Below are 24,990 nucleotides of genomic sequence, written 5' to 3'. Positions count from 1 at the left end.
CTTGTCAAAAAAAAAAAAAAAACTGAAAGAAATGCAGTGGGTTTCCTGTGACTTTTACACCCAAGCAAAGCACAGTAAAGTGATCAAAAATGGAATTAGCATTAATATAATACTATCTGTCTTATTCAAATTTTGCCAGTTGTCCTACTAATTTCTTCTTCAGTTCAGGGATCCAACCTAGGATGCCACATTGCATTCGGTGGTTATGTCTCCTTACCCTCCTGCAATGCAGGACAGTCCTTGTCTCCCATGACCTTGACGCTTTACTGGCCACTAATGTTGTAGGGCTCAGTCTAGCCTTCCCTTTTCCTAATTCATAACTGTTTAGTCTGACAGGGAGAAATTATATTATTTGCTCATCCAAGTGGACCCTTGAGGTAGTTTAAGAATAGCTGATCTAAACCCCATGTGAAAAACAAATTCCCTAACGAGCATCTTTATGTACAGTTCTTTTAGCCTTACAGAATGTAGTTAAAATACTCTTCTCCAAAATTATTATGGTTCTTCATCCCCTTCACTGTAGTTATGTTATTTAATTTTAATATATAGCAGATCCTTGAATAACATTATTTTGTTCAATGTTTTGTTATAACATTGATGTTGCCATAGGGACTTAACTCTTGTTTATATCGATCAACCTATGGTAACACTGGTTTCGTTCTGCATCCTTTGGCCTAAATCGTAGAACCTATTGACAATGTTAAGTGAGGACTTACTATAGTTAGAAGCATTTGTTACTGTTTGTATTCTGTTTGCGGTTCTCCTTCCTCATCCTGGTTGATTTTAATGGTTTATTGGGGGTATGTGACATTACTGTAGTTATAAGAATCAGAACCGTGTAGAAAGACACATGTAGAGAAGTATCACTTCCCCCTCATCCCTTCTACCCCATTTCTCTTCTCATATTTTTTTTTTCATGTGTTCCCACCTATCCCCTGAGGTTAACCACATTCATTGGTTTCTGGTTTATCCTTTCTATATTTTTTGTACACATGAGCAGCTACTTGTTTATTTGATTATATCCCCTTCTTTCTTAATAAAAGGTAGCATACTATAGATATTCTTTTGCACTTGGCTTTTTCCACTTACTGATATAGCCTGGAAATCACTCCATATAAGTTTATGAGGTCTTCCTCATTAATGCCTTCAGATATGGCTTTTGATCACCACTCTGTCTTCTCTGTCCTCTGAGCTCCAGAACCATATATACAGCTGCCCACTGGACATCTCTACTTGTCTACTCCCCAAACATTTCAAGCACAACATCTTAAACAGCAACGCATCAGCCTCCGATGCTTAATTCTTTTTTTCCCCTTAATCTTAGCATCACATTAGCGTCTACCCAGGCGATCTTGCAGAATGGACTAGGCATTATATCTCCGATGGCACAACCTGTTAGTGGTCATCTCCTCTTGTTCCTCATCATGTGAGATTGGTTCCTTCCCACCCCCGCTGGAGCCCTACCTGGGGTCCTGTTTCACAGTGGTGTTCTAGTTTTCTTCCCCTCTAATTTGACCTTTAAGCAATTTCCCATTATTAAAGGACCAGATAATAAGTCTTTTTGGCTTTGCTGGCCATGTGGTCTCTGTCATATCTATTCAGCACAACTTTATAACATGAAAGCAGTTGTAGATAATGTGTAAACAAATGGGTCTGGCCACATTTGGCTCTCAGTGGGCTGGATTTGGCCCACAGGCAGTAGTTTGTCAACCCCTATGCTGTAGAGCATTGCTTCTAAAATACAAATTTGATCACAAAACTTCAGTCCTCGCTGACAAATGTCTCTTTATGGATTTCCATTATTCACAACAGTGGTCTCCAAAGTGGAGGCTAGGAAGCATCCTACGGATCCACTGGGCTTCTATTCACATTTTTATTTTGGCTAAAAGAATGAGAAAATAATTGAGCTTTACTGATATTAATATGTAGCTTAAAGTAACTCAGATACATTATAATTCCTAAGTAAACGTACATGTAAGTTGTGTGTGCATGCATGTTTTACCGATGTGTTACACCATCCAAAAAGTTTCAAGACTCTTAATTATAGAAGAAAGTCCCTCTTTTCTCTGCCTTCTGTCCAGCTCCTCATTGTCCTTCCATACTGAGATATTTGTAGTTCTTCAAACTTCCCATGTGTGTTTTATAGCTGCGTATATTTCATAATGCTCGCATCCCTACAAAACACACTATGTGTGTTTCAGGAATAAAAGTATGACCCCCTCACAGAAGCCTGATAATACAGAATGGAACTTGCTTCCTCCCTTTGCAGTCACCCTTTATCTTGCACGTATGTCCTTCATTGCTCTTTACTGAAGATGTGGATGTCTGTTTATGCCACCCTGTCGTATGTATGCTTCTTGAGGATCATACATTTTATGTGAGTTAGTAATCTGACAAATTAGAATAGCACTAGGAACATGATGTAAGTTCAGTAAAACTTTTAAATTAACTTAAAAAAAAATGAACACAGTAACAGGATATTTCTAAATTTTTACCCTCTCACAAAGTATGTCTCTTTATGACTCTATTAGCCATGACAGCAGTCTCCTTATATTTGATGTTCCCATGTATTTTATGTCACCAAATTCTAATTACCTCCGATTAAGCACATTCTTTCAGAGATCAGTTTCATTCAAGGACTTGACCGTGAACCTCACCCAGAAGGAGTGGCAGCAACCTGAGCCTGCCCAGGGATATGATACCTAGTCTCAGCGAGTGAATATAGTTTCCCTGTATAACTCTCAAAAGCATGCATTTGCTCTGTGTTTTAAAAACATGTTAGATTTAATTAGCATTATGTCAGGGGAGAAAGGTGATTAAACCCTTTGAGGCAGTAGAAGTGTGTGTGTGTACTCACTGCTGTCCCGCCACCCTCTCCTGGAATGTTCTAGCTTTACCGACATATTGCTGGGATCTTTGTTGCACAGCTTCTGAAGCTATACTTACTTCATCCTTCAGAGTCCCCAAGTCGAAGCTTGGTCCATGTTCTGTATCATTCTGCAAAGCAGATGTGATCTTCAAACTGAAACAGGGAGAAGAACCGCGACAGTGGAGAAATTCTCAGGGCAGAACTACCCAGGTGAGTAAGTGACACCTGAGCAGGTAGAAACGGTGGAAATGAGAGTTCCAGGGTAGTTAGTAATCATAGTTGGCATCTTTGTGATATTTCTCAGGAATCTTCTTATAGGCCTATAGGCCCCAGATCTTTGGAAGTCACTGAGGATTAACGGTCATGCTTCAGGTACCTTAAACACGTTGTCCCTGAATAAATGTACTCCTTCTTTAATCGAAATGTATAAAGATTTTTGCCACTAAGTTACCTCTCCCCAGAGTCCAGTTCCTCCTTCACTATACCTGAACTTTTATTTCTGTGGCATTCTCTGTTGCCTACTTTACCTCCACCCCATTGTCATAGTCCTGTTATATCTTCAGACATTCATAGATCTGTCTTAAAAAGTAAATCTTGCTTGATTTGCATGATTTGTCTATTTACCTCTCATTTTTCTCTCCGTCCTGTAACTGAGAAATCACTCAGTTTCACTTTCTATTTTCGGCCTCACGAGGCACCATGGGCACAAAACTTAAGAAGAGTCAAGTAAGCACTTAGAAGAGGTGAGAAAATGTGATCAAGAGAAATGAACCTCAGAGAGATGGTCGGTATTATAAAGAATCGAGGATTGAATATGAAATTTTGGCAATGACGTGGGAATTTGGGAATTTGCACAAAAAGGAGCATGTGGGCTGAGCAGGGTGGGGACTAGGGTGATCCAAGTATGACCTCTAGGGCACCTGCATGACCCCGAGAATGAGTGTCGTCTTAAGTGTTGTGCTCACCCTGAGGATTACACAACAGTTTAGATCTGTGGCATCTGTAGCATCTGGGAAAGCAGAGGAAGCAGAAAGATCAGGGAATGAGCCCCTAAGAAGAATACTGTCTTCCCACCGCCGTCTACGGATTAAGGCCAGTCTTAAAGAAACTTGTTAGACTATACCCATCCCACTTTGCCAAACAGGGCTAAGTTGCCACTAATGATTATGGCAACAGATTCAGGAAAGCGTAATTAGATTTCTAACGGAAGGCCTGAATGTATTCAATATTACACGCCAGTGTTGGCATATATCAGAAAACTTAGCATTTATTTATTAACACATTCAGGATATAAATTTATTTCAAATAAGACAACACTGCAAGTAACAGATTCTCTGTGTCCTGAATCTAAGTCCTAGAAACATTGTTTTTTCCCCTCTTCTCTTGGTTCTCTAGATACATCTAAGAATGGTGCTAACTATTCGGGGAGGCTGGATGTCTCAGAATTCTATCCATTTAGACAAGGTGGCAGAAACCATCTTATCACCCACCAACCCGTCACCTTTGGATTTCTCGTGTCTGTCCTCTTAATTCTTTATCCTTGAGTTTTTGATACATGATCATCCTTTTGTTTTTCATTATCCACTGGCAAAGTTTCTTCTTCTCTAATAGTTCTAATTCCTAATTCCAAAGAGACAGCTTTTCTTTTCTTGACTTATGCTTAGGTTAGGGTTGCATCCTTTCCCTACAAAAGTTTACAACTTTGGAAAGCTACCTCTATTAAAAATATGATTTACCCATCCAGTGAAAATAGATTATGAACAGACAGCAAAATGAATCTTCTTTTTACTACACACTTCCAACTGCCCCTTAACCTACTTCTCACCATAGAAGCTGTCTTATCCGATTTCAGTGTGTTGGTTGAATGTGTTTAGACATTTTTGCTCAAAGAATCAAGTCAGTGCAATATAAAAAGTACATTTCTGATCACCTCTCCCTGTTTCTTCAACATATATATATATATTTATATTTCTAAACTATTTCATACCGGATGAATTTATGAAGAATTTGGCTTTGACTAAAAACCTTTCCACATTGATTTATTTGGTTTAAATTTCAAATTTTGAGTAAGAGGTGAGTATTTCTAAAAGCCTTTTTGCATCTTCTATATATTTTTAGGATTTTTTTATTATGAGTTTTCTGATGTCAAGAAATTTTTGAATTTAGTCTGAAAGCTTTTCCACATTGATTACATACAAAGGGTTTCTCTTCAGTATGGATTTTCTTGTCTATTAAGATTTGAATTATTATTAAAAACCTTTTGACATTCATTGCATTTTTAGGATTTCTCTTTAGTATGCATTTTTTTATATTGATTAAGGTCTGAGCAATAGCAAAAATTCTTTTTGCATTCATTACATTTAAAGGGCCTCTCTTCAGAATGAAGTTATCGATGCTTAATAAGGTTTGAGTGATGTCTAAAGGCTTTTTCACAAACATTACATCTGTAGGGTCTCTCTCCAGTTTGAGTTCTTTGGTGTCGAGTTAGATCTGAGAAGCAGACGAAGGGCTTTTCACAGTTACTACTTATGTAAAATTTCTCTCCAGTATGGATTTGTTGATGGCAGCTAAGGTCTATGAACTGAGAAAAGGTCTTTTTACATTTATTACATGTAAAGGACTTCTCTCCAATATTAATTTTTTGATGTTTATTAAGATTTGAGCTGCTTTTAAAGGATTTCTCACAGTATTAACATTTGTAGAATCTTTCTTCAATACGAACTCTTTGATGTATGAGAAATTTTGAGTATGGACTGAAATCCTTTTTACAGTAACTACGTGTGTAGTATTTCTTTCTAATATGAATTTTTTCATGTTGATTTTTTTTTCTGAGAAATTGTGAAAGGCCCTACGGCAAAATTTACAGACAAAAGACTTTCTTTTGAACATGAATTTTTTGATGCCAAGTCTAGTCTATGGCCAACGTGAAACTTCTGATGTGTATTAAAGGATGAGAGAAACCTAAAGGCCTTCTGACACATCACATTTGTATGGTTACATTCATTGTGTGTGTTTCGAAGTTGAATAAAGTTTGAAGCTCTGTTACATTGGTTACATTCAAAGTGTTGATCTAGAATATAAATTCTTTGGAGTGTTGTAAATGATGAGCGATGCCTAAAGGCCTTTGCATATCTTTGGGCTTTCTCGACCTTTTGAATTCTCTGATGTCCAGTAAGCTGTGAGATGTGGCTGAAGGCTATGCTACAGTCATCACATTCATAACGCTGGACAAAAGTACAGAGCTTTCTATCGTTAGTATGGTGAGAGCTTTGTGTGAAGATATTCAGAGATCCATTAAGGGTGTGGTAATTCACCAATACTTGTTGACATGCTATTAGGAAAACAATATGAGAAAAACAAAGTTAGTTCCAGGCATAGCAACAAAGATAATCAGTAAGCGGGGTAGAAGCGGGGGAGAGAAGGGTTCAGTGACTGGGGACTTTAGAGGGGTAGGATGAGAAGCAGTTTGTGAGGATGGAAGACTGGGAGAGAAGTGTTTGCTAAATACCGTGCAAGAATAATTTTAAGCGAGCAACATGTGGCTATTGAAAATTTTCTTTAAATTTGAAATACTTATATTTGTGACTGTAAAAATATGACTTGTTGAAATTTTAATTACCAAAAACAGAAAAACTTAAAGAATTAAAAAGAATCACATCAAAATCCTAACATGGATTAAAGTTTTATTTTCATTAAGATCCTTTAAAATATTTCTGTATAGGTGTAGCAATTTGTGAAAGTGATTATACTTTAAATATTCTCCTTTAAATGGCAAAATTGGGGATCTTTATATTAGTAACTATAAATCATATTTATCAATTTTACTGATATTTAATATTTTACTGTATGACAGTCATTATTGATTGGCTAGTGCTATATTTGGATATTTGAATTGTATTTGTTTTTGTTGTTGCTAACACTAAAAATATTCTTGTATATACATCATTGTTAATTCGTTGAATCATGGGTTCTGAGAAATGAAAGAGGGTCCCCAGAAATGAAAGGGGGTCCCCATTCTTGTTGTCTATACTCAGCACACTCAGGTAAGCCCTTATGCTGCATGAGCACATCTTTGTTTTCTAGTATTTGATAACTCTAGACTCTGTCAAGCTTATGGCCTCACAGTTTGATCAAAAGATAAGTTCTAGCATTCATGTTTTGGTAATAAAGAAATCTAAAAACTTGGTTAATTGCTAGGAAAAAATAATTTTGAGCATTTTTATAGGATATACCAAAAAACTATCTATAATAGTTTGTATTTATTAACCTGCTATTGATAAGAATGAGAAGTAGCATGGGTTTCTGTTACCTTCATCATTCTAGACCTTGAGATGCTACAGAAATGATTGGGAATGCATGGACACAGACAAATAGTTTAAACTATACATGAATATTTTCTAAAAGGAAATTTGGATCTACAGAAAGTAAGGAAGAATATCAGAAACTGTAAATACATAGTAAATATATAAGGTTTTCAAAAATCATTACTAAGTCTCTTTAAAATAACTATTGGCTGATTAAACACAAATAATAACAATGTATTGTGGGGCTTATAACATATGTAAAATGCATGACAACAACAACATAAAAGCTGGGTGAAGATAAATGGTAGTATAAGAACTGTAGTATTAAAGATGGATACCATAAACTCAAACCCTAATGCAGCCACCAAAAAGAGAAATAATGCAGCTATAGGAATTATAGCTGATAAGCCAAAAGAGAGAAGATGCAATCTTGAAAAATATACTCAATCAAGAAGAGAGGAATAGAGGGGAAAAGGAGGGAATGAAGAACAGAAAAGACACATGACAAGAAGATAGATTTCAATCTAACCACATCAGTAATCGCATTAAATGTAAATGATGTAAACCAAGGATTCTCAATCTGAGCATTATTGACACTCTGTACTGGATAATTTCTTTGTTTTGGGTGCAGTCTTGTGTATGCTGGATGTTTAATAACATCCCTGGCCTCTACCCCACAGATGCCAGTAACATACTCCTATCCCTACTTGTGACCACCAAAGATGTCACCAGCCACTGCCAGATGCCCCAAGGGGACAAAATCTTCCTCTCCCTGCATTGAGAACCACTGGTATAAACACCCTCAATTAAAAGGTAAAGATTATCAAGATTGGATAAGAAAGCAAAATCAAATTATGTATTATCTACAAGAAGCTCACTTTAAATGTAAAGACACAAATAAGTTAAAAGTAAAAGGATGCAAAATATGTATACCATGGTACCAGCCAAAAGGAAGCTAGAGTGGCTATACTAATATCAGACAAAATAGATCTCAGAGCAATAAATAGTTCCAGGGATAAAGTAGTTCATTTCTTAAGATAAAGAGGTCAGTTAATCAAGAGCATAGCAACCTTCAATATGTGTACACCTTCAAAGCTTCAAAATATATGACACAAAAAGAGTATCGAGAAGAAATACATTCACAGTTATAGTTGGAGATTTCGATACCCCTCCCTCTATAATCAATGAAAAAAGTAGGCAGAATATCAACAAATATATGACAGGTTTGGACAACACTATCAACCAAGTAGATCTCATTACTCTTTATAGAACAATCAGCAATACACATTCTTCTGAAGTGTGCAAGACACATTTCCCAAGATGGACCACAGATCGAGTCTGTCCATAAAACTAGTCTCAACAAACTGAAAAGAACTCAAGTCATAGAAAGTATGTTCTCTTACCACAATAGAATTAAATTAGAACTTAACCGAAAAACCTCTAGAAAATCCCCCAGTACTTTCAAACCAAATAACATAATTTTACCAATCAGATCAAACAAGGAATGAAAAGAGAAGTATTTGAACGGAATGAAAATGAAAACACAGTATATGAAAATCTGTGGGATGCCACCAAAGTAGTACTTGGGTAAAGTCGAGAGCACTAAATGCCTATATTTGGAAAAAGAAAGGTCTCAAGTCGATGACCTCAGTTTCCACCTTAAGAAAATTTAAAAAGAAGAGCAAATTAAACCAAAGTAATCAGAAGAAAGGAAATAATAAAAATTAAAGCAGAAATCAGTGAAATAGAAAACAGGAAATAGGTACAGAAAAAAAAATACCAATAAAACAAGAGGCTGTTTTTTAAGGAGATCCATAAAATTGATAAGCCCAGCCAGACTTATAAGAAAAAAAAAAGACACAAATTACCAATATTAGGAATAAAATAGATGATGTAACTACAGATTCTATAGCCATTAAAAGAGTAGGAAGAGAATATTATGAACACGTATATAGACAACTGGTTTTTTTGGAAAAGGTACAAAGGCAATGGGAATGTTTTATGAAATGATTTATAATATGCTCTGTAAAATTATTGCATAGATTCTTAAGGCAACACGAGAGAATTTGGTCAGAAGGAGACTTAGCTATTGGTAGAATAAAAGTTTCTTAAGTTAAATGTTGTGGAAACATACTATAGAATACTATATGGCACTAAAAAGAAAGATGTATATATATAATATAAAAATCTCAGAACTAGAGATAAATAGAAAGATAGGAAATGAGATTTTTACAGCATGCTGTTTAAAGTAAGATGCATTTATATAGAAAACTGTATATTTTATAATTGATATGTGCATATTTAAGAACATAGAAAATAGACTAGCTGTCCTAGGGTGGCGTAGCCCATGTCGTGAGATCATGGGCTACATGTTAAGAGAATACAAAATAATGGTGGAGTCTCGAATAAGACAATAGTGATAAGTGGCTAGAAGCTGAACAATATGGTGGACTTAAGTCTCTGTACTTGATTTCCAGCTCTCTTACCACATTGCCAGCCATAAACAGGCCAATTTCTTTTCTTCAACTAGGTGTATGTATATGGAACACAAAATGAAGCAAACAGATTTATTTTCTGAAATCAAAAGGCAGTGGAGAGTAGGAAAAAATATTACAGTAAATATAAAAGTGACTATAACTTTATAGAAAAATATGCGGAGGTACAAAAAGACTGAAAGACTAAGGAAGAGATACATTAATGGGATAATAGAGAAAGTTCAAAAGACAACTCATTTGTATCAGTGAACTAGCTTAGGGGTTGGAGAGGAGCTTAGGCCAGGTTATTAAGTTTTCAAAGAATAAGAAGGTGCAGAGTCACTTGGAATTTTTATGAACAATTATCGTAAAACCTTTGAATTTCTTCTTGGATTCCAGGACCACTTTCTAAAATGCCTACAGCTCATGTGCATTTGGTATTTTATTCTACTCTTCAGCTCTAATGATGTCCCAAACCAAAATCATCATCATCTATCCCAACTTTTAATTTTTCATCCTTTGACTTTCAAGAGCCTATTAATGAGCTGCCATCTCTGTTATGCACTGAAACTTAAAACAAGTTTCTATGACATCCCTAGATGACCGTGCCTCCTGGCAGTCTCTACTTCCTATTAATGATGGACATATCATCTCTCTCCATTGCTTTTCTGGATTGTTATTTTATGTCTAATTAACCTATTATCGTAATCTAGAGAGAAAAAAATCCCTCTCCATAACTCTTTCTTGGAAAAAAAAAAAAAAGGCTTTTCATAACACTGAACTAACCCATTCATTCATTCTAATCACTGATAAATTATGTGACCAGTTCAGCTGCTCATTCTTCTGTCCCTTCCTGTGACAATATATATGAAGTATCCTAAGACTGGAACTATAACAAAAGGAGTAACGGAGAGTGATGGATATGGGGTAAAAAGGTTTCTTTGGGGGCTCATGGGAGAGCTCCTCTCCTGTCACCTCATGGGTCCAGGTTACTTGACCAGTTGAGGTGTGAGCTATGATGGCTTCCACTTGCTTGTTGCTTATCAATCACCTGGGCGTGGAGGACTTGGCACTTGCTTCCATGAGGAGATCACTTCTGCCTTATAAGTCCAGTGTCCTAAGAAAAATAAGTGGCCTTGACTATGCTGTGTTTATTACAGAATTTAGATCCATGATAAATTTCATTATCACCTCAGAATCTCTCAGGAACCTCTAAGGCACTGTTCTTGTTTGTTTGTTTATGTTTTTGTTTTTTAATTGTCTATATTTTAACAGTTCCCCAGCTGTTTCTTAGTCACACAATGGCCTGAGAAGTCATTTTTAAGGAAGACGTGATAGTTTGGAAGACAGCAGAGAACATAAAGCTGAAGTCATCACAAGCTGAAAATGCTCTTTCCTAACATCATGCAGCTCCAGTGCTTCACTGAGGAATATTGAGTTGAAATTCAGTCAAGCATTTTCAGGGGCTTTGCAGATAATTCATACGGAAGGAAAAATTCCACCATGGGTAGTTTTAAAGTCACAAGGAAAGATCTTACCCAATGGCACAAGGTAGTCACAGTTACTCAGCATCACATCCACGTACAGTTTTCTCTCTTCGGGGCTCAGATGAGCCCACTGGTCCAGAGAAAAGACCACAGCCACATCTCTAAATTTCACTGACTCCTGAAATAACAATTTATACATTATATGTATACATACTTCCAAGTGGCCCTTAGTAGATTTCTTTCAAGTTGGGCATAATCAGGAGGGAGACTGAGTATAAGGATATGTTAGAATGGGTGGCCAAAAACTATAATAGAAAGTGGAAACTGTAAGAAATATACTTTGTCCTTGTATAGTTCGGGCCTGCAAACTTACCTATCTTCATAGAAAAGTAGCAGCTAAAGAAACATACATTTGGTGTTTGCAGTTGGCTGAGGAGTCACTGAGGTGAAGCTGCCATATGTGGGATGATGCCTGAAAGGCAGAATCCCACCCAAGTGAAACGATAAAGGAACTCCTTCCTGCCTGGCTGCTTGGAGGGGACATCAATCTTCAGACTTGAAATGAAACATCACTCTTCTTGAGTCTCAAGCCTGCCAGACTTCAGACTAGAATTTACACTGTTAGCTTTCCTGGGTCTGCAGTTGATTGCAGATCTTGGGACTTCTCAACCTCCACAGTCATGTGAGTCAATTCCTTATAATAAATTATATATACACACATGCGTATACATACACACACTTATGAATGTATGTGTGTACCTATAGTCTGTTGGTTCTGTTTCTGTGGAGGACCGCAATTAATACAATCACTTGTTAACTGCCATACAGTGTGAATTGATAAAGACTGAGATTATATAGGCTGAGGCATCAAAGAATACCTTCAGAAATAAATTTGAACTGTACCTTAAATAAAAGGACAATCATTTTTGGTTCCAGCTATAATGGAATAGTTACTCTCACTGTGAACAAACTACGAAAGCTAGATAAATATACAAAACACTATTTTTATGCACTGGAAAGCAGCTCATTGAGGACTGTGATCCCTGAAAGAAAGAAAACACACATTATTCTGTAATTCTCCTTGGTGGCATTTCTAAAGCCACAGTGCAGGGACATAGAACCCAAGCAGAGAGCAGTGGTCTTGCTGGATGGAGGGAGAGGATATCAGGGTTTGGAGCTTCCTTCCAACACAGCTGGCGTTTGGAAGGCAGGATGCTAGAGAAGGAGCCCTAAACACCTGTATGGAAATTTCTTCTGGGTCCCTGGCTGACATTGGAACTGTGCCTGCATAGGGCCAGACTCGGGAGAACAGCTGTTGGGATACTGAGTCAAAGAGAAATTTTGGAGGTCACACAGTGCTGCTAAAGAAGTAGGATTCCAGCCCAGGCAGATAGGGGAAGATGTCTGGGCATTTGGTTGTGGCCACACACCTAGAGTTCTATACCCACTGAAGATATCCTTTGAAAAATGCAGGCAGAGGTAAACTTATCAATTTGGGTTTGAAAAATTGAATGACCAGTGACCACAAGAGAAATGGAAACCTCTCCCAGAATAAATAACAAGGTTTGATAAATTTGTATCTTTCTGTATGGATTCACAACTGCCCCTAAAAAAAGGATACATTGAAGTCCTAACCTCCAGTACCTCAAGATGTGATGCTACTTGAAAATAGGTGTTTTGTTTTTTTTTTATGGCAGTAACCAAATTAAAAATGAGATTATTAGAGTGAGCCCTAATCCTATATGATATATAAAGGGTAAACTTGGACACAAAGAAAGACATGCACAGAGAATCATCGTTGTGAAGAGACACAGGGACGGCACCATGTGAAGATGAAGGCAGAGATGCCTCCACAAGCCAAGGAATGCCAAAGATTGCCAGCAAGCCACCAGAAGCTAAGACAGAGGCCTGGAACAGATACTCCCTTACAGCCCCAAAGAGCAAAGTGTTTTTAGACTCTGTGAATCAGTATTTCAGGAAGAAAATCATAAGTAAGCAATTCACCTGCCATATCACCTTTAGAAATGAAAGAGCTGTTTTTCTCCTCCTCTTCCTTCTGTTCTCAGGGGAAAGCAGACTTCTGAGACATCGCACCTTAAAACTGAGGGTATGGAAGTTGCCTCTGTTCTCAGTAACTGTTCAGAGCTTATAGCTCAGTCTGAGGTTTAGTTTGTGACCCAAGTTATAGGTCCTAGATCAAGTTCATTTGACTTCCAGACCCAGGTTCAAGATCCACAGGTACAAAAAAGCTCAAGAGAAGGAAGCAAGTGGTTCTGCAAGTACCTTGGAGAGCATCCACTCTAATCTGAGATCTTACAGGACAGAATAAAAGAACCACTATAAGAATTAGGTCCTAGATAGCTGGGTCTGAAGCAGTTCCTGATTTTCCTGCTTATAGTGAGCAAAGCTAGGATAATATCACAGCATCCACAGGCCATCAAATACTGTGTGTAGAAGCTGTGAGCAAACTTTGAGAGGAGAAATGGTAAGCCAGGGCAAAGGTGGCTAGGAAAGGGACAGGTTCGATAGGGAAATAAACTTTCTTGTAGAGTGTTTGAAATGTTGGTCTTGGAATAAGAATTGACCAGCACTGGCAGACAAAATACATCGCCACTTCTCCCTAAATTACACACCAACTCTTATTTTCTGCTGCTGCTTTCCAGATTCTGGGCTGGCCCTATACCATATATATTACCATACCCGATTGATATTCTTTCCCCTAAATTCTGGCCAAGGTGAAGAAAAGTTTTTTTCTCTTAGCTAGAGAAGAACTGAAAGGTAGTACTAGAGTAAACTTTGCAAATTACCTGTCTCTCCTTGCTTAAAATAGCAATAAAATTAGGGTAGAATGAATAAGTGAGTTGTCTTGGATAACATATTGTTAGTGAAAGAATTAAGACTAGAAGTTGAAAGAATCTTCCTTGCCAGTGTTTTTAGAAGAAATGGGTGAATTTCTAGAAAAACATCAATTGCCAAAACTGACAACAGAAGAAATGAAAAATCTACATAATTCTTTATTCAAAATTGTTTTTAAAATTGAATTCTTAATTTAAAATTTAGGGGCCCAGATAGCATCACTGGTTAATTTTACCAAATATATAAGGAAAAAGTAACTCAATCTTACAGAAGTTGTTCTAGCATTGGTGGTATAGTGGTGAGCATAGCTGCCTCCAGAAATTGTTCTAGAGAATAGAAAAAAGGGAATATTTTCCCACCTTATTTTGTTGGCCAGCATAACCTTGACTATAAAAAACAAAGAAGGATATTATAAGAATGAAACATTAAAAGTCGATTTCATTCATGAATAAGAGCTTTAAACAAAGCATTAGCAAATAAAATTGGGCAATATGTTTTCTAATTTTTTTGAGATAATTAACATAACAGCACTATGTAAGTTTTAGGTGTACATCATGATTTGACTTTCATATGCCGTTGTGAAATGATTGGCACAATAAGTTTAGTTAACATTCATCATCTCATGTGAATATAAGACAAGCAATATTTTTAAAAGGTAAGGTCGTGACCAAGTTGGATTCCATCCAGGAATGTGTATTTGTTTAACTCTTTTTAAAAAGTAACCAGTGAAATGAGCATAAAGGTCATATCAATAATATAGAAAATACATTTGTTAAAATTCAAAATCTCATAATTTTTAAAATTCATGATTTAAAAAATCCATAGTACATTGTCAACAAAAGGAAATTTCTTAAATATCATTGATAATGGATATCTATAAGAAACCTACAACAAGTATAATAATGTCTCATATTAGGTGCAAATTTCAAAATACTTCAAGTCTTCCAAAGTTTCCAAAAAATTTAAGGAGCCACATATAAGCAGTAAGGAGCACTAATTGTGAATTGTGTTTATATTGTCGAGATTTGGCTCTATCACTTTAGCAGATAAACTAAAGTTTACCCATTTAATAAGCCCAGAATTGTTGATGTTCTTGAATAAGCACACTGTTACTAATGCTTTAGAGTATTTTGAATGATTTTGTAACTTTGGCAGTCATTTTAACATTCACTGTTATTAAAATTTTAAATATTTTAATTACTACACCAGTCTCATCCGAATATTCATTAAATGGTTGCACTCTTAGGGGGCTTAAAAATGCATGAAGACCAATTATTTCAAAGTGGAAATTAGATATTATGATATACTACAAAGACACTTAAACACCATAATGCACTGTGCAGTTAATTTAATGGAGAACACTCAATACAACATCAGAGCTAACGCTGAGAAAATAAAAAAGGCAGCATTCGAGCAGTATGTTCCACAATAGATATAAATTATGCCCCCTGAGAATGCATCTTTCCTGTTCTACGTCTGTTCCTATGGGGATGTTAGTATTGAATGATGCAGGTTTTGAATTCGTCCAGGTCTTTATGAACAAAATCTTTGCACAGACTGCACTATTGTTATGTATGAAAGTAAAGTAATTTTTTTTTTGGTTCAGTTTTGTTCTTGCATTTGGTTTTTACATTATTTTTATACCCTTAGGAGACGTGTGATTTTTTTTATTAAAAAAAATAGATTAATGCCTTATATTCTTGTGTAAAGAGCATTTTATTTGAAAATATATTGTAAACTTCCCTCATGCCAATTAATATATATCTCTGCATTCTGATCCTTAATGGTTACCTAGTACCCCAACTATGAATTTCTACAAGCAATTTTCTTTTTCCCTTTTTTTTACATTTAGATTTTGACAATGTGTTGCTCTTAATATAAACTGTGGGAAATGCACTTATACATGTAACCCTGGACAACTATTTCTTTAGATGATATTTCTAATAATAGAATTGCTACGCTAAGGTGCATGCTCCTTGGGACAGTGTTGCCTCTAAATTGTTTTATAAATTATATTCCAAATAGAAATTTATGAGAATGAGCATTTCCCCAAACTTATGCCCACCCTGGATATAATTTTTCTTTCTAATCTTTGCCAGTGGTAAAGTCCAAAAAACATTTGCATGTTTTGTTTGTAGTTTATGGGCTGCTTTCACATATTTATTCCTCATTTGCATTTTTTCTTTTACTACTTTCCCTTTCATATTCATAGATCATTTTTATGGTATTGTGATCTTCTTATAAATGTGTAAGAGATAATTAAATGAAGTCAATAAACCATTTCTTTCATATACTTAACAAATATATTTTCCAAGTGTTTTTTACTTGAATTTTTTTTTCCTGAAAGTAAGGTCGTAAATTTTTCTGGAGTAAAATTTGGCAGTCATTTCTTTCATGGTTTGACAGCTTGCCATCCCTACCCGGAGATTAAATGAGAAAATTATTTTATGTTTTCTCTAGGTACTTGGTGGTTCACTGTTAAAATGTTAAATCAAGAGTCTGCATGAAGTTTATGTGTTATCATGTGTGGGAACCAAGGACATAATCTTCCCCTCTCTCTCTATCACGTCTAGTTTCCTAACATGATTTCCTGACTGCCTCATCTCTCCCTTCCCCTAACTTGGAAATTCCCCCTTCATCATACCGTTAATTCTTATGAACTCTTGGTTTGCACCTGTTCTAACAAGCCAGAGGCAACCTTTTGAATATTATGTTAATATTATACATATTCACATCTTATAGATGGAGATGTTGTTTGCATTCCTGGGGAGAATCTTGCTGGTGATGGGTATTAACCTCTTACTGTATTGCTGGGGTTTATTTTCTAATAGTTTAGTTAAATTTTTCTGTTTTCATATGTGCAGTTGACATACATATGTCCTTTTCAAAGTAGCTTTGAATCTAAAGAAACACTGGTTGTAGGTGGAGTTAAGAAGGAACCAGGACTCCAAAGGAGAGATGATTGTGGACAAGAAATCACCAAATAAGGCAGGAACTCTTACAGCGGTCCCTAAGAAAGAGGGCGCGGAAACTTATGGAAAACGGAGTCCTGAATTTGATGGATTACAGGAAGGAGAGCTCAGAAAAGTGGTCCTCGCAGCTCCTTCTGCGCATGTGCAGTTCTTCCTCATTGTTCTCCCGCTCCCTTGTCTCTAGCTTTGCGCAGCAGATAACGCTGGAACCTCCCGGTGCACGCGTCGTTCCATGACCAGGTCCTGCATGAAAGATGTGCACAACAGGCGAGAACGTAGTTTGGAGGGTTGCTTTGCCAGGCCCAGAGTAGCTTTGTGCCCACACCTGATGGAAGCAAAAACTTGCGCGAATCTCATGTAGGCTGAGAGACACTATAGCACTTGTTCCCGAGTCTGCTCTGCATTTGCCCCTAGAGAAAGCCAAGTGACGGGGTAGCTTGGCTGCAGACCTGCAGGTTCCACAAAGAGGAGGGACATGGGTTTCTTGGTCAGAATAAAGTGCGCTGAGAAAAGGCATCCAAATGTTAAAGGACTGTTTCCAGAAGCTCCTCAAATTTGCATGTGTCCTGGCCAACGATTCATTAGCGAGATGAGAATTAATTCTTAGAACATTTATTATATACCTGCAGGTTAAGGGCAGGTGGTGGGTCTGCACTAGAGGAGGCCCATTTAAGATTCCGAGTTTGAACTAAGACTAGTTCAAATTCTAGCCCTGCCACTGAGTCTCCATGGGCAAAATGATGAGCCTGAGACTCAGTTTCTCTCTCTGTAAAATGAAGTTATTCCTAAAACCTGTCTCAAGGTTGTCCTTAGGATTAAGATAGCACCTTCAAGGTTGTTCTGAGGATTAAGATAGCGCCTGAAAGCCCTCAGCACAGGTCCTGACATTCACTAAGCACCCAAGAAATGTTAATTGCCTTTCTCACTGTTCTTTTCATTAAGTATATTATTTGTTCTCAAAGATGTCCTGCAATATTGGTATCAACAATCCTATTTTAACCAAGCAGTAAACCAAGACTGGGGCTGAAGTCTCATATTGAAGGACCTAGGCGCAAGCCTCAGACAGTTTTATTTCGAAGTCCCATGCAGGATTTGGTCCAGCAGCACATCCTTCACCGCTCTTAGCAGAGTGGCACATCCCTAAGAGCCACAGGAAGAATCTGGAGTGTGTGAGGACTGAGTCTACTCCAGAGGCTCTTGGATTTCTTGGTACCTGTTCAGAACCCTTGGATTACTGCATAATTGAAGCTTCTAGACTCTTCATTGTCCACCTGTCCTCTGCCCTCAGCAGTTTACAGAATCCCAAGCCCGATTTCCTGGCAGTGGTTCTCAGGCATGCATCAGAATCACTTGGAGGGCTTGTTAAAAACCCTACAGCTGATTGGGCCCCTCCCCCAGAGTTTCTGGCTCAGTCTGTCTGGGGAGGGAGCCAAGAATTTGCGTTCCTATCAAGTTCCAGGTAATGCAGATGTTGCTGGTCTGGGGACCATGCTGTGAAGACGACTGTTGTAGGGAATGGTGAATTCCAAGAGACAGTTGGGACCTGGGCAGAAGATTCCAGTTATTTGAATGTACCCCCTCCAGCCAGGTCCATATTTCCCTGAATCACACAGCTCTTGTAAGGAAAGAAGATGGACACACCAGGAGCAGGACTCCCACCTGGGAGACCCCCCACCCTACCCCAGGTACAGGTCACCACAGCTGCAGGGCAGAGATCTGAGAAACAAGCAGGCTCCATATTTGCTCGTTAAGAGGCAATTCCCGATCCTTCTGTCCTGGGTAACATCGCCACTCCGGAGATTGTCAACAGCCACCGGTTAGTGGAGGGGCAGCTTTCACAACAGAGGGGCACGCCAGGCTGAGAGTGGTGGGCAAGAGGGAGGCTTTGTGGGAGGCTCTGTGCACAGTGGATGAGGACATGGTCTGGGAGGAGAGCCAGGGAGACGCCATCTTCACTCCTTCCCACACCCTCAGTCCCTCTTGGCACAGCCCTTAAACCATGCCCTTCGCCACATCTGGAATTTAGGGATATGCTCCCCACTTCTCATTCCTGCCTTATAGGAGTACAGGAAGGGTTTTCAGGCATTGTATAATCCTGCCACATTTTAAAAGTGAACATTGGACCTGCGGGAGTAATCAGCATAGGGTTGAGTACAGGTTTCTGGAGCCAAGTTGCCAGGGTTCAAAGCTCAGCTCTACTGTGTTACTTTAGCTTCTGCTCATTTCCTCATCTATAAAATGGGAGCAATAATAATACCTATATCTTGCTTTATTTTAAGGAATAAATGAGGTAATTTATGCAAAGTACTTAGAACAATGACTATATATAAGTATTGTCAGTATCATTAATATTATTATGCCCAGATTATTATATATAGGGTTACATTATTCATTAATGACAGAACCAAAAGGAGCACCAAGGCCCCCTGACTCCGAAGCCACTGTTCTGGCCACCATGTCGACTTAAGTCGAAACAAGTTTTTTAAATAAAAAGTCCCGGGAGAAGCTGCAACCAAAGAAGAACAAATCCTCCCTTTAAAAAAAAGTAGATTCCCTTAAAGCACACCTATCCCTGTTGTCAGAGGTGCCTATGGAATTTTTAATCTCAAAGAGGCAAAAACACAAGTAGAAAAGTAAATGAGCAGATCTCTAACAGATTTTTGTCGTCGTGTGATTTTTACACTTTCTTAATGGAAATATTCAAAACATACAAAAGCAGAGAAAATAGTATAGTGACTCCTTTGTGTTTGTCACAGCTTCGGCAGTGTTCAATATACAGACCATTTTCTTTCATCTATGTGCCCCACAACATACGCGCGCGCACTCCCCGCTTCCCACTTCCACCTTCCCCTGCTGGATTATTTTAAAATAAATTTGAGAATAAAATTTACTTTATATGCCGAAAAAATGCGGAATATAACATGTTTCATGATGGACGGAAGGCACGGCTTGTTGTCCTCGCTACGCTATGATTCATTAAACCTGGTCTTCCTTAGCTGGACTTTGTCTTGTTTTATATTTGTCCATTAAATCGAAGGAGGCTATACATTATAAAGCCAGTAAGAAAAATAAAATATTTGCTCTCAGCTCCCCAGGGTTATAGCAGGGTTACGAGGTCCCTCGGCATACCTGCCCGTCCCGAAGGAACATCGCTGGCTGTGGCTGCAGGTCAGCTGTTATGTCTGGGTTTCTAGGCAAGCGCTATGAGGACCTTTGAGGCAGACCACAGTCCTCATCGTGTCTTCGCTCCTTTCCTTCCTCCAGCTCTGCCGCCTTCACAGTTCTCTGAACGTTTCCAGGAGCAGGAGAAAATGAGCACATCCCAGGTGAGTTGTCTACCTATTACCAGTTGAGTTTTTTTGTTGTTTTGTTTGGTTTTTGGTGAAATCCAAGCATTTCTTTGCATTTTTAGTAACCATGCTTTCTCGTCAATTGTTTTTCTTCATTTTTTTTTTCATTTCCTGATTTTTTTCTGCATTATTTTACTTTCCTTTTTTTTCATGGCGGTTACACAGGTCTATGTTTTCCTTTTATTCTATTATTGATTACCTGTGATGTAAACATTTTACATCAGCATCAGGAATTGTTTTCATAGTATCATCTAAATAAGACATACTCCTCCCTCATCTCGGGTTCTGTGGACATCATCTCATGCTTTTCTTTTTCATTTTATTTTTATATCATAAATATTTTGGGGGGACTTTTTTGTTAGCAACTCCATCACACCTTCTAGCTACTTAGACAATACTTATTTAAATTTCAGTATATATTTTCTGGTTATTTTTACTGTCTCAGTTTGAAGATAAAGTGAGAATAATAGGTGATCAGTTATAATAATACCTACAATTTCCAGCTGCTTATTATGTTCCATTCACAGTTCCATTCTTTACCTGGATATAATGACTGCTGTATACTTGTCACAGCTTCGGCAGTTTTCAGCATATGGACTTTTTAATTTCATCTCTACCTCCCCTTACCCCTAACGGAAGAGCTCGACTCTGAGTCCACTGCAAGCTTTCCACTCATTGTGGGTAGTAAGTTACCATCTGCTATGTTCCACCCTGCCCAAGAACTTGGAATGGGAAATCATCTAGGCACAGGGCGTATAAAAATAAGTATATCTTGCATGGGACATACTTACACTAAAAACTTATTCATTGTTTATCTGAAGTTCAGACTTAACTGGATTCCCTGAATTTTTATTTCCTAAACCTGGCAACCCTACTTAGGTAGAAAGAGCATTTGAAGTGCCCTGTGCCGACTACTAGGACTGGCAGTCCTAGCTCGTTCAGGGGGCCAGACCTTCTCTGTCTTCCGTGGCTGCTTGTTTGCCCCGTTCCGCGTGGCCTGTCATCGGACCGGCGTGTCCTGCCATAGCTTCGCCTGCCATAGCTTCGCCATCAATCACTGCAGCAGCTCTTCTTCCAAAGTTTCGGGAATTCTCAGGCTTGGTTCCCACAATACGTAGCTTTGTCAAAAAATGTAAAACATTTGCCTACCTACCCTTTATAAATAACTTAAAAAATGTTTCCTGTTGAGCTAGCCCTGTGCACTCTTCTCTTTAAGAGTCTGTAAGTCACCCACTCAGCCCTCTCTGGTTTCATCAGGAACCAGTTCTTCAGCTCACTTCTGTCTGTCTGTCCACCACAACCTCCATATGTCGTGTCTTCTTTCTCAGATCCTGCCGAGTTAATAGAGGCCTGTGTTATACGCCTTCGGAATCTAGTTATCTGAAGGTGCCTTTATTCTGCCCTGTGCCATGAATGATTGACTGGTTATGGAATTTTGGCTTGAGATCCTTCTTCTTCACAGTATTATGAGAAAAGATCATCTCCATTATCTCCTAGCATTTGGAGGGACTGGGGAGAAGTCTTATGGCAGTTTGATTCTCATGTTTTGGTAGGTAACCTGTTTTATTTTTCCTTCTTGCAAGTTTTTCTTTATCCTCAGGTTTCAGACATTTCGCCGGGCAGTGTCTGGTTATTTGTTCTTTCTTCAGGCTGCCTGCTTGGAAATTGGATGGGTTCTGTTAAGATGAAGACTCATGTGCTCTGAGACGTTTTCAGTTATTTCTGTGATATATTTCCTTCCCTCCAGCCTCTTTGTTCTTGTCACCCAGAAATCCCGTTAGGCTGTCAGTGCCTCTCCCGATCAGCCATCTGTGTCTCTTTATTTTTCTTTCATCATTTCTATTTTTCTGTGTTTTTGTACAAGTGTTGAAAGATTTGCTCATTTTTGTCATCCATGTCATTTTGTTTTCAAGCCTTCTCTTGAGGGTCTTGGTTTTTTGTTTTCATAAGTCAGCAACAAAATATTTAGTTTCTGTGGACTTTTTCTTTTTTAATAGAAAACCTTTCTCATTTTATGGAAGTCAGACTCTTACATCGATTTGGGGACCCCAAATGGAATTTTTAAAAGTTATTCTCTTCAATATTTGAATTAGACTTGTTTTTCATAGTCTACAGTCTCTTTTTGGTACTTACCTTTTAGGCTATTGCTTTTTATTGACATTACGTTTGTTTAACGGTCTTCAAGTGTGTTCTTCTTGGGGCTTTTCAGATGGTTGTTTTCCTTCTACATCTGGGCCCTTTTTTGTTTTTTTGTGTGTGTGTGTGTGAATAGACAAATAAAAACCTCACTAAGTCAATTTAGGTAGCTGATGTGCGTTCACTTGGCAGCACTGAGTTCTCTTTCCTTGGCAAGCTTTTCCCTTGAATGAAGGGAGTGACTTGGGGCCTTTTACTTGCATTATTGGGAGATGTGTACAGACAGGCTTCTCTTTAGCCTCTACAGAGTGGAGAAAAGTGAGGGGACCCCCTTGCCTGCCAAAGAGACAGTGCCTTACCTGGTGGCAGAGCATGTTAGTCTGTTTCCCCAGAGTTGCCTTAAAAGCAAAACCCTGACCATATCAGGATACTAAGTACAGTACTCTACTTCTCTCTTGGGTTGCCAAGTTCACACAGACCCCTGGAGGCAGTTCCCTGTTTTTTTAATAATGACCGTTCTCCTGAGCGCTGACTCTCTACCAACCCCTGTGGGGGTGAGGAACCTCCCAGGGAGTGTGACAGGACTTCTGTTCCTCAGGCTTCGTCTTCTGCACCCCAGAGCCCACTTCAGCTTTCCGTTGCAGCCACTTCTGAGCTGGGAGGTCTCTCCAAGCTCTGAACGGAACCTGACACGTGGGCACATTCTGTGTTTATATCAAGGGGTGAACACGTGCTTCTGCTCTCTCCCTCCTACTCTCTATCTTCCAGAAATGAATCAGAATACCTTACTTGCTGATGGCCTCTTTCCCAATACTCCTCTGCTGCAGTTTGGGAGGCAGAGGAGATAAATGTGTGTGCCTAGCCCATTGTGTCAAGTTAGAAGTGTCACTTAGTCCTGAAATTGTCACTACCAGAGACTTTTGAGATTCTTTTCATTTGTTTGACAGCTGCTTACTGAGCACCACTGTGGACCAAGACTGTTCTAGATGCTGCAGATACAGCTGCTAACTTCTGGTTTCTTTTTTGGATACCAGGGCCTGCTTTTCTGCTGCTCTCCCTCCCTTGGGCTCTATCCTTGGTCTCCATGTTCTTTGTGAGCAAGTTCCCTATTCTGATAGTTTTAGCTACCACTGAGATACTCCTCGTTTCCAAAAATGTGTCCTAATCCTAGAGCTCTCCTCTGAGCTTCAGGACATTATATCAAACTGCCATCTGAACATGTCCACCTGTGTGGGTCACAGATGCATTAAGTGTAAACATGTCCAAGATTTAGCCCTCTCTTCCTCTGCCCAACCTATTCCTTCTCCTGCTTTGTCAGTCTCACTATATGGCACCAGCATTGACCCAGCTGCTCTTCAAGACAACCTGACAGTAATGCTTCATTTTCCACTCATTCCATAACCAACTACTGATTAATTCCATTTGGAATCAGCTCCCACTTCTAAATCCTTTTGCTACTACATTAAAATAGATGGTCATATTTTGTAAATCTATTACCTTCCTCTCTGACATCCCTTGAAACAGGCTTTCTCAGCCTTAACACTCTAGATAGTTTGGGCCAGATAATTCTTCATCATCGAGGCTGTCCTGTGCATTGTAGGATGGTTTGCAGCGTCTCTGGACTCACCAGCTATATCCCGGGAGCACCCTTTCCTCAGCTATGACAACCCAACCTTATTCCTCAACCTTATTCTATCACGCTGTACGACTTTCAATCCCCTAATTTAATGTGCATTTTACTGTGTCTGTGCCTTTGCTTATATTGCTGCCCCACGCTCACACAAAACTCACTGTCGAGATGCATTCTAATTTTTATCTCCTCGGTGAAGCATAACCTGAAAAAGCAAAGAGATTTTCCCTCCTCCCACTTTGTGACCTCGCTCTACCTGTACACACACATTTTCATGGCTCCCATAATTCATTATTGCATGTGTTTGTTTATGTAGAAAGTCTCCTCATCAGTAAACTCCTTAAAAACGACCAATTTATTTGCCTTAGCATCCTTCAAAGCTAGAACAGTTCTAGGCATGCAGAGGAACTCATATTGCTTTTATGAATTAATAAACAGAGGCAGAGTATTTCTATCATAATTTCTGTTTCTCCCACAAAGTATAAAATGAAGGAAGGTACATAGACATCCTTTGTAACATCTTCTGGTCAACTCGTAACAGCGCACACAGTAGGATTAGTTCCCCTATGTATTTCCCCTGCTATCTGTTCTCGAGCACTCCAGATTGAGCAGGATTGGGCTATTGCAGAGATCCGTTTTGTTTGAGGATATATCTGTGGACCTCACCCAGAAGGAGTGGCCGCTGCTGGACCCTGCTCAGAGACACCTGTACAAGAAGGATGTGATGGGGGAGAACTATGGGTGCCTGGTGACCCTGGGTAAGCACAGCTCCCCATGCAACTCCCAAGAGCATGCATTTCCTGTTAGGAACCCAGTCATTGTGGAGTGTAATTAGTTCTAGGCTCGAGATTTTGGATTCAAAGATCCTTTGAGGGAACTTGAAAGAATGCGGTATTCTTAACTCCCTGAAAA

At 38.6% G+C, this 24,990-nt stretch overlaps 1 long non-coding RNA gene across 3 annotated transcripts in view; it reads left to right on the top strand.

Moving 5' to 3' along the window:
- LOC120603751 (uncharacterized) overlaps window positions 1–24,990 on the top strand; it is a 37,247-nt gene that overhangs the window by 2,992 nt on the left and 9,265 nt on the right. The window contains exons 3-7 of one of the 3 annotated variants that reach the window (XR_005653111.1): window positions 2,959–3,079; window positions 17,147–18,171; window positions 18,416–18,778; window positions 20,227–20,288; window positions 20,840–24,836. This is a non-coding gene — a long non-coding RNA (uncharacterized LOC120603751). Of the gene's footprint in view, window positions 1–2,958; window positions 3,080–17,146; window positions 18,779–20,226; window positions 20,289–20,839; window positions 24,837–24,990 lie in introns of all 3 variants that reach the window. The other 2 variants (XR_005653109.1, XR_005653110.1) reach the window with 2 other exon arrangements.

Source organism: Pteropus medius, unplaced genomic scaffold, assembly GCF_902729225.1.
Source record: "Pteropus medius unplaced genomic scaffold, Ma_sr-lr_union100, whole genome shotgun sequence".
Taxonomy (NCBI): domain Eukaryota; kingdom Metazoa; phylum Chordata; class Mammalia; order Chiroptera; family Pteropodidae; genus Pteropus; species Pteropus medius.
The sequence above is the reverse complement of the archived record's forward strand: the minus strand, read 5'-3'. Positions and strand labels throughout refer to the sequence as shown.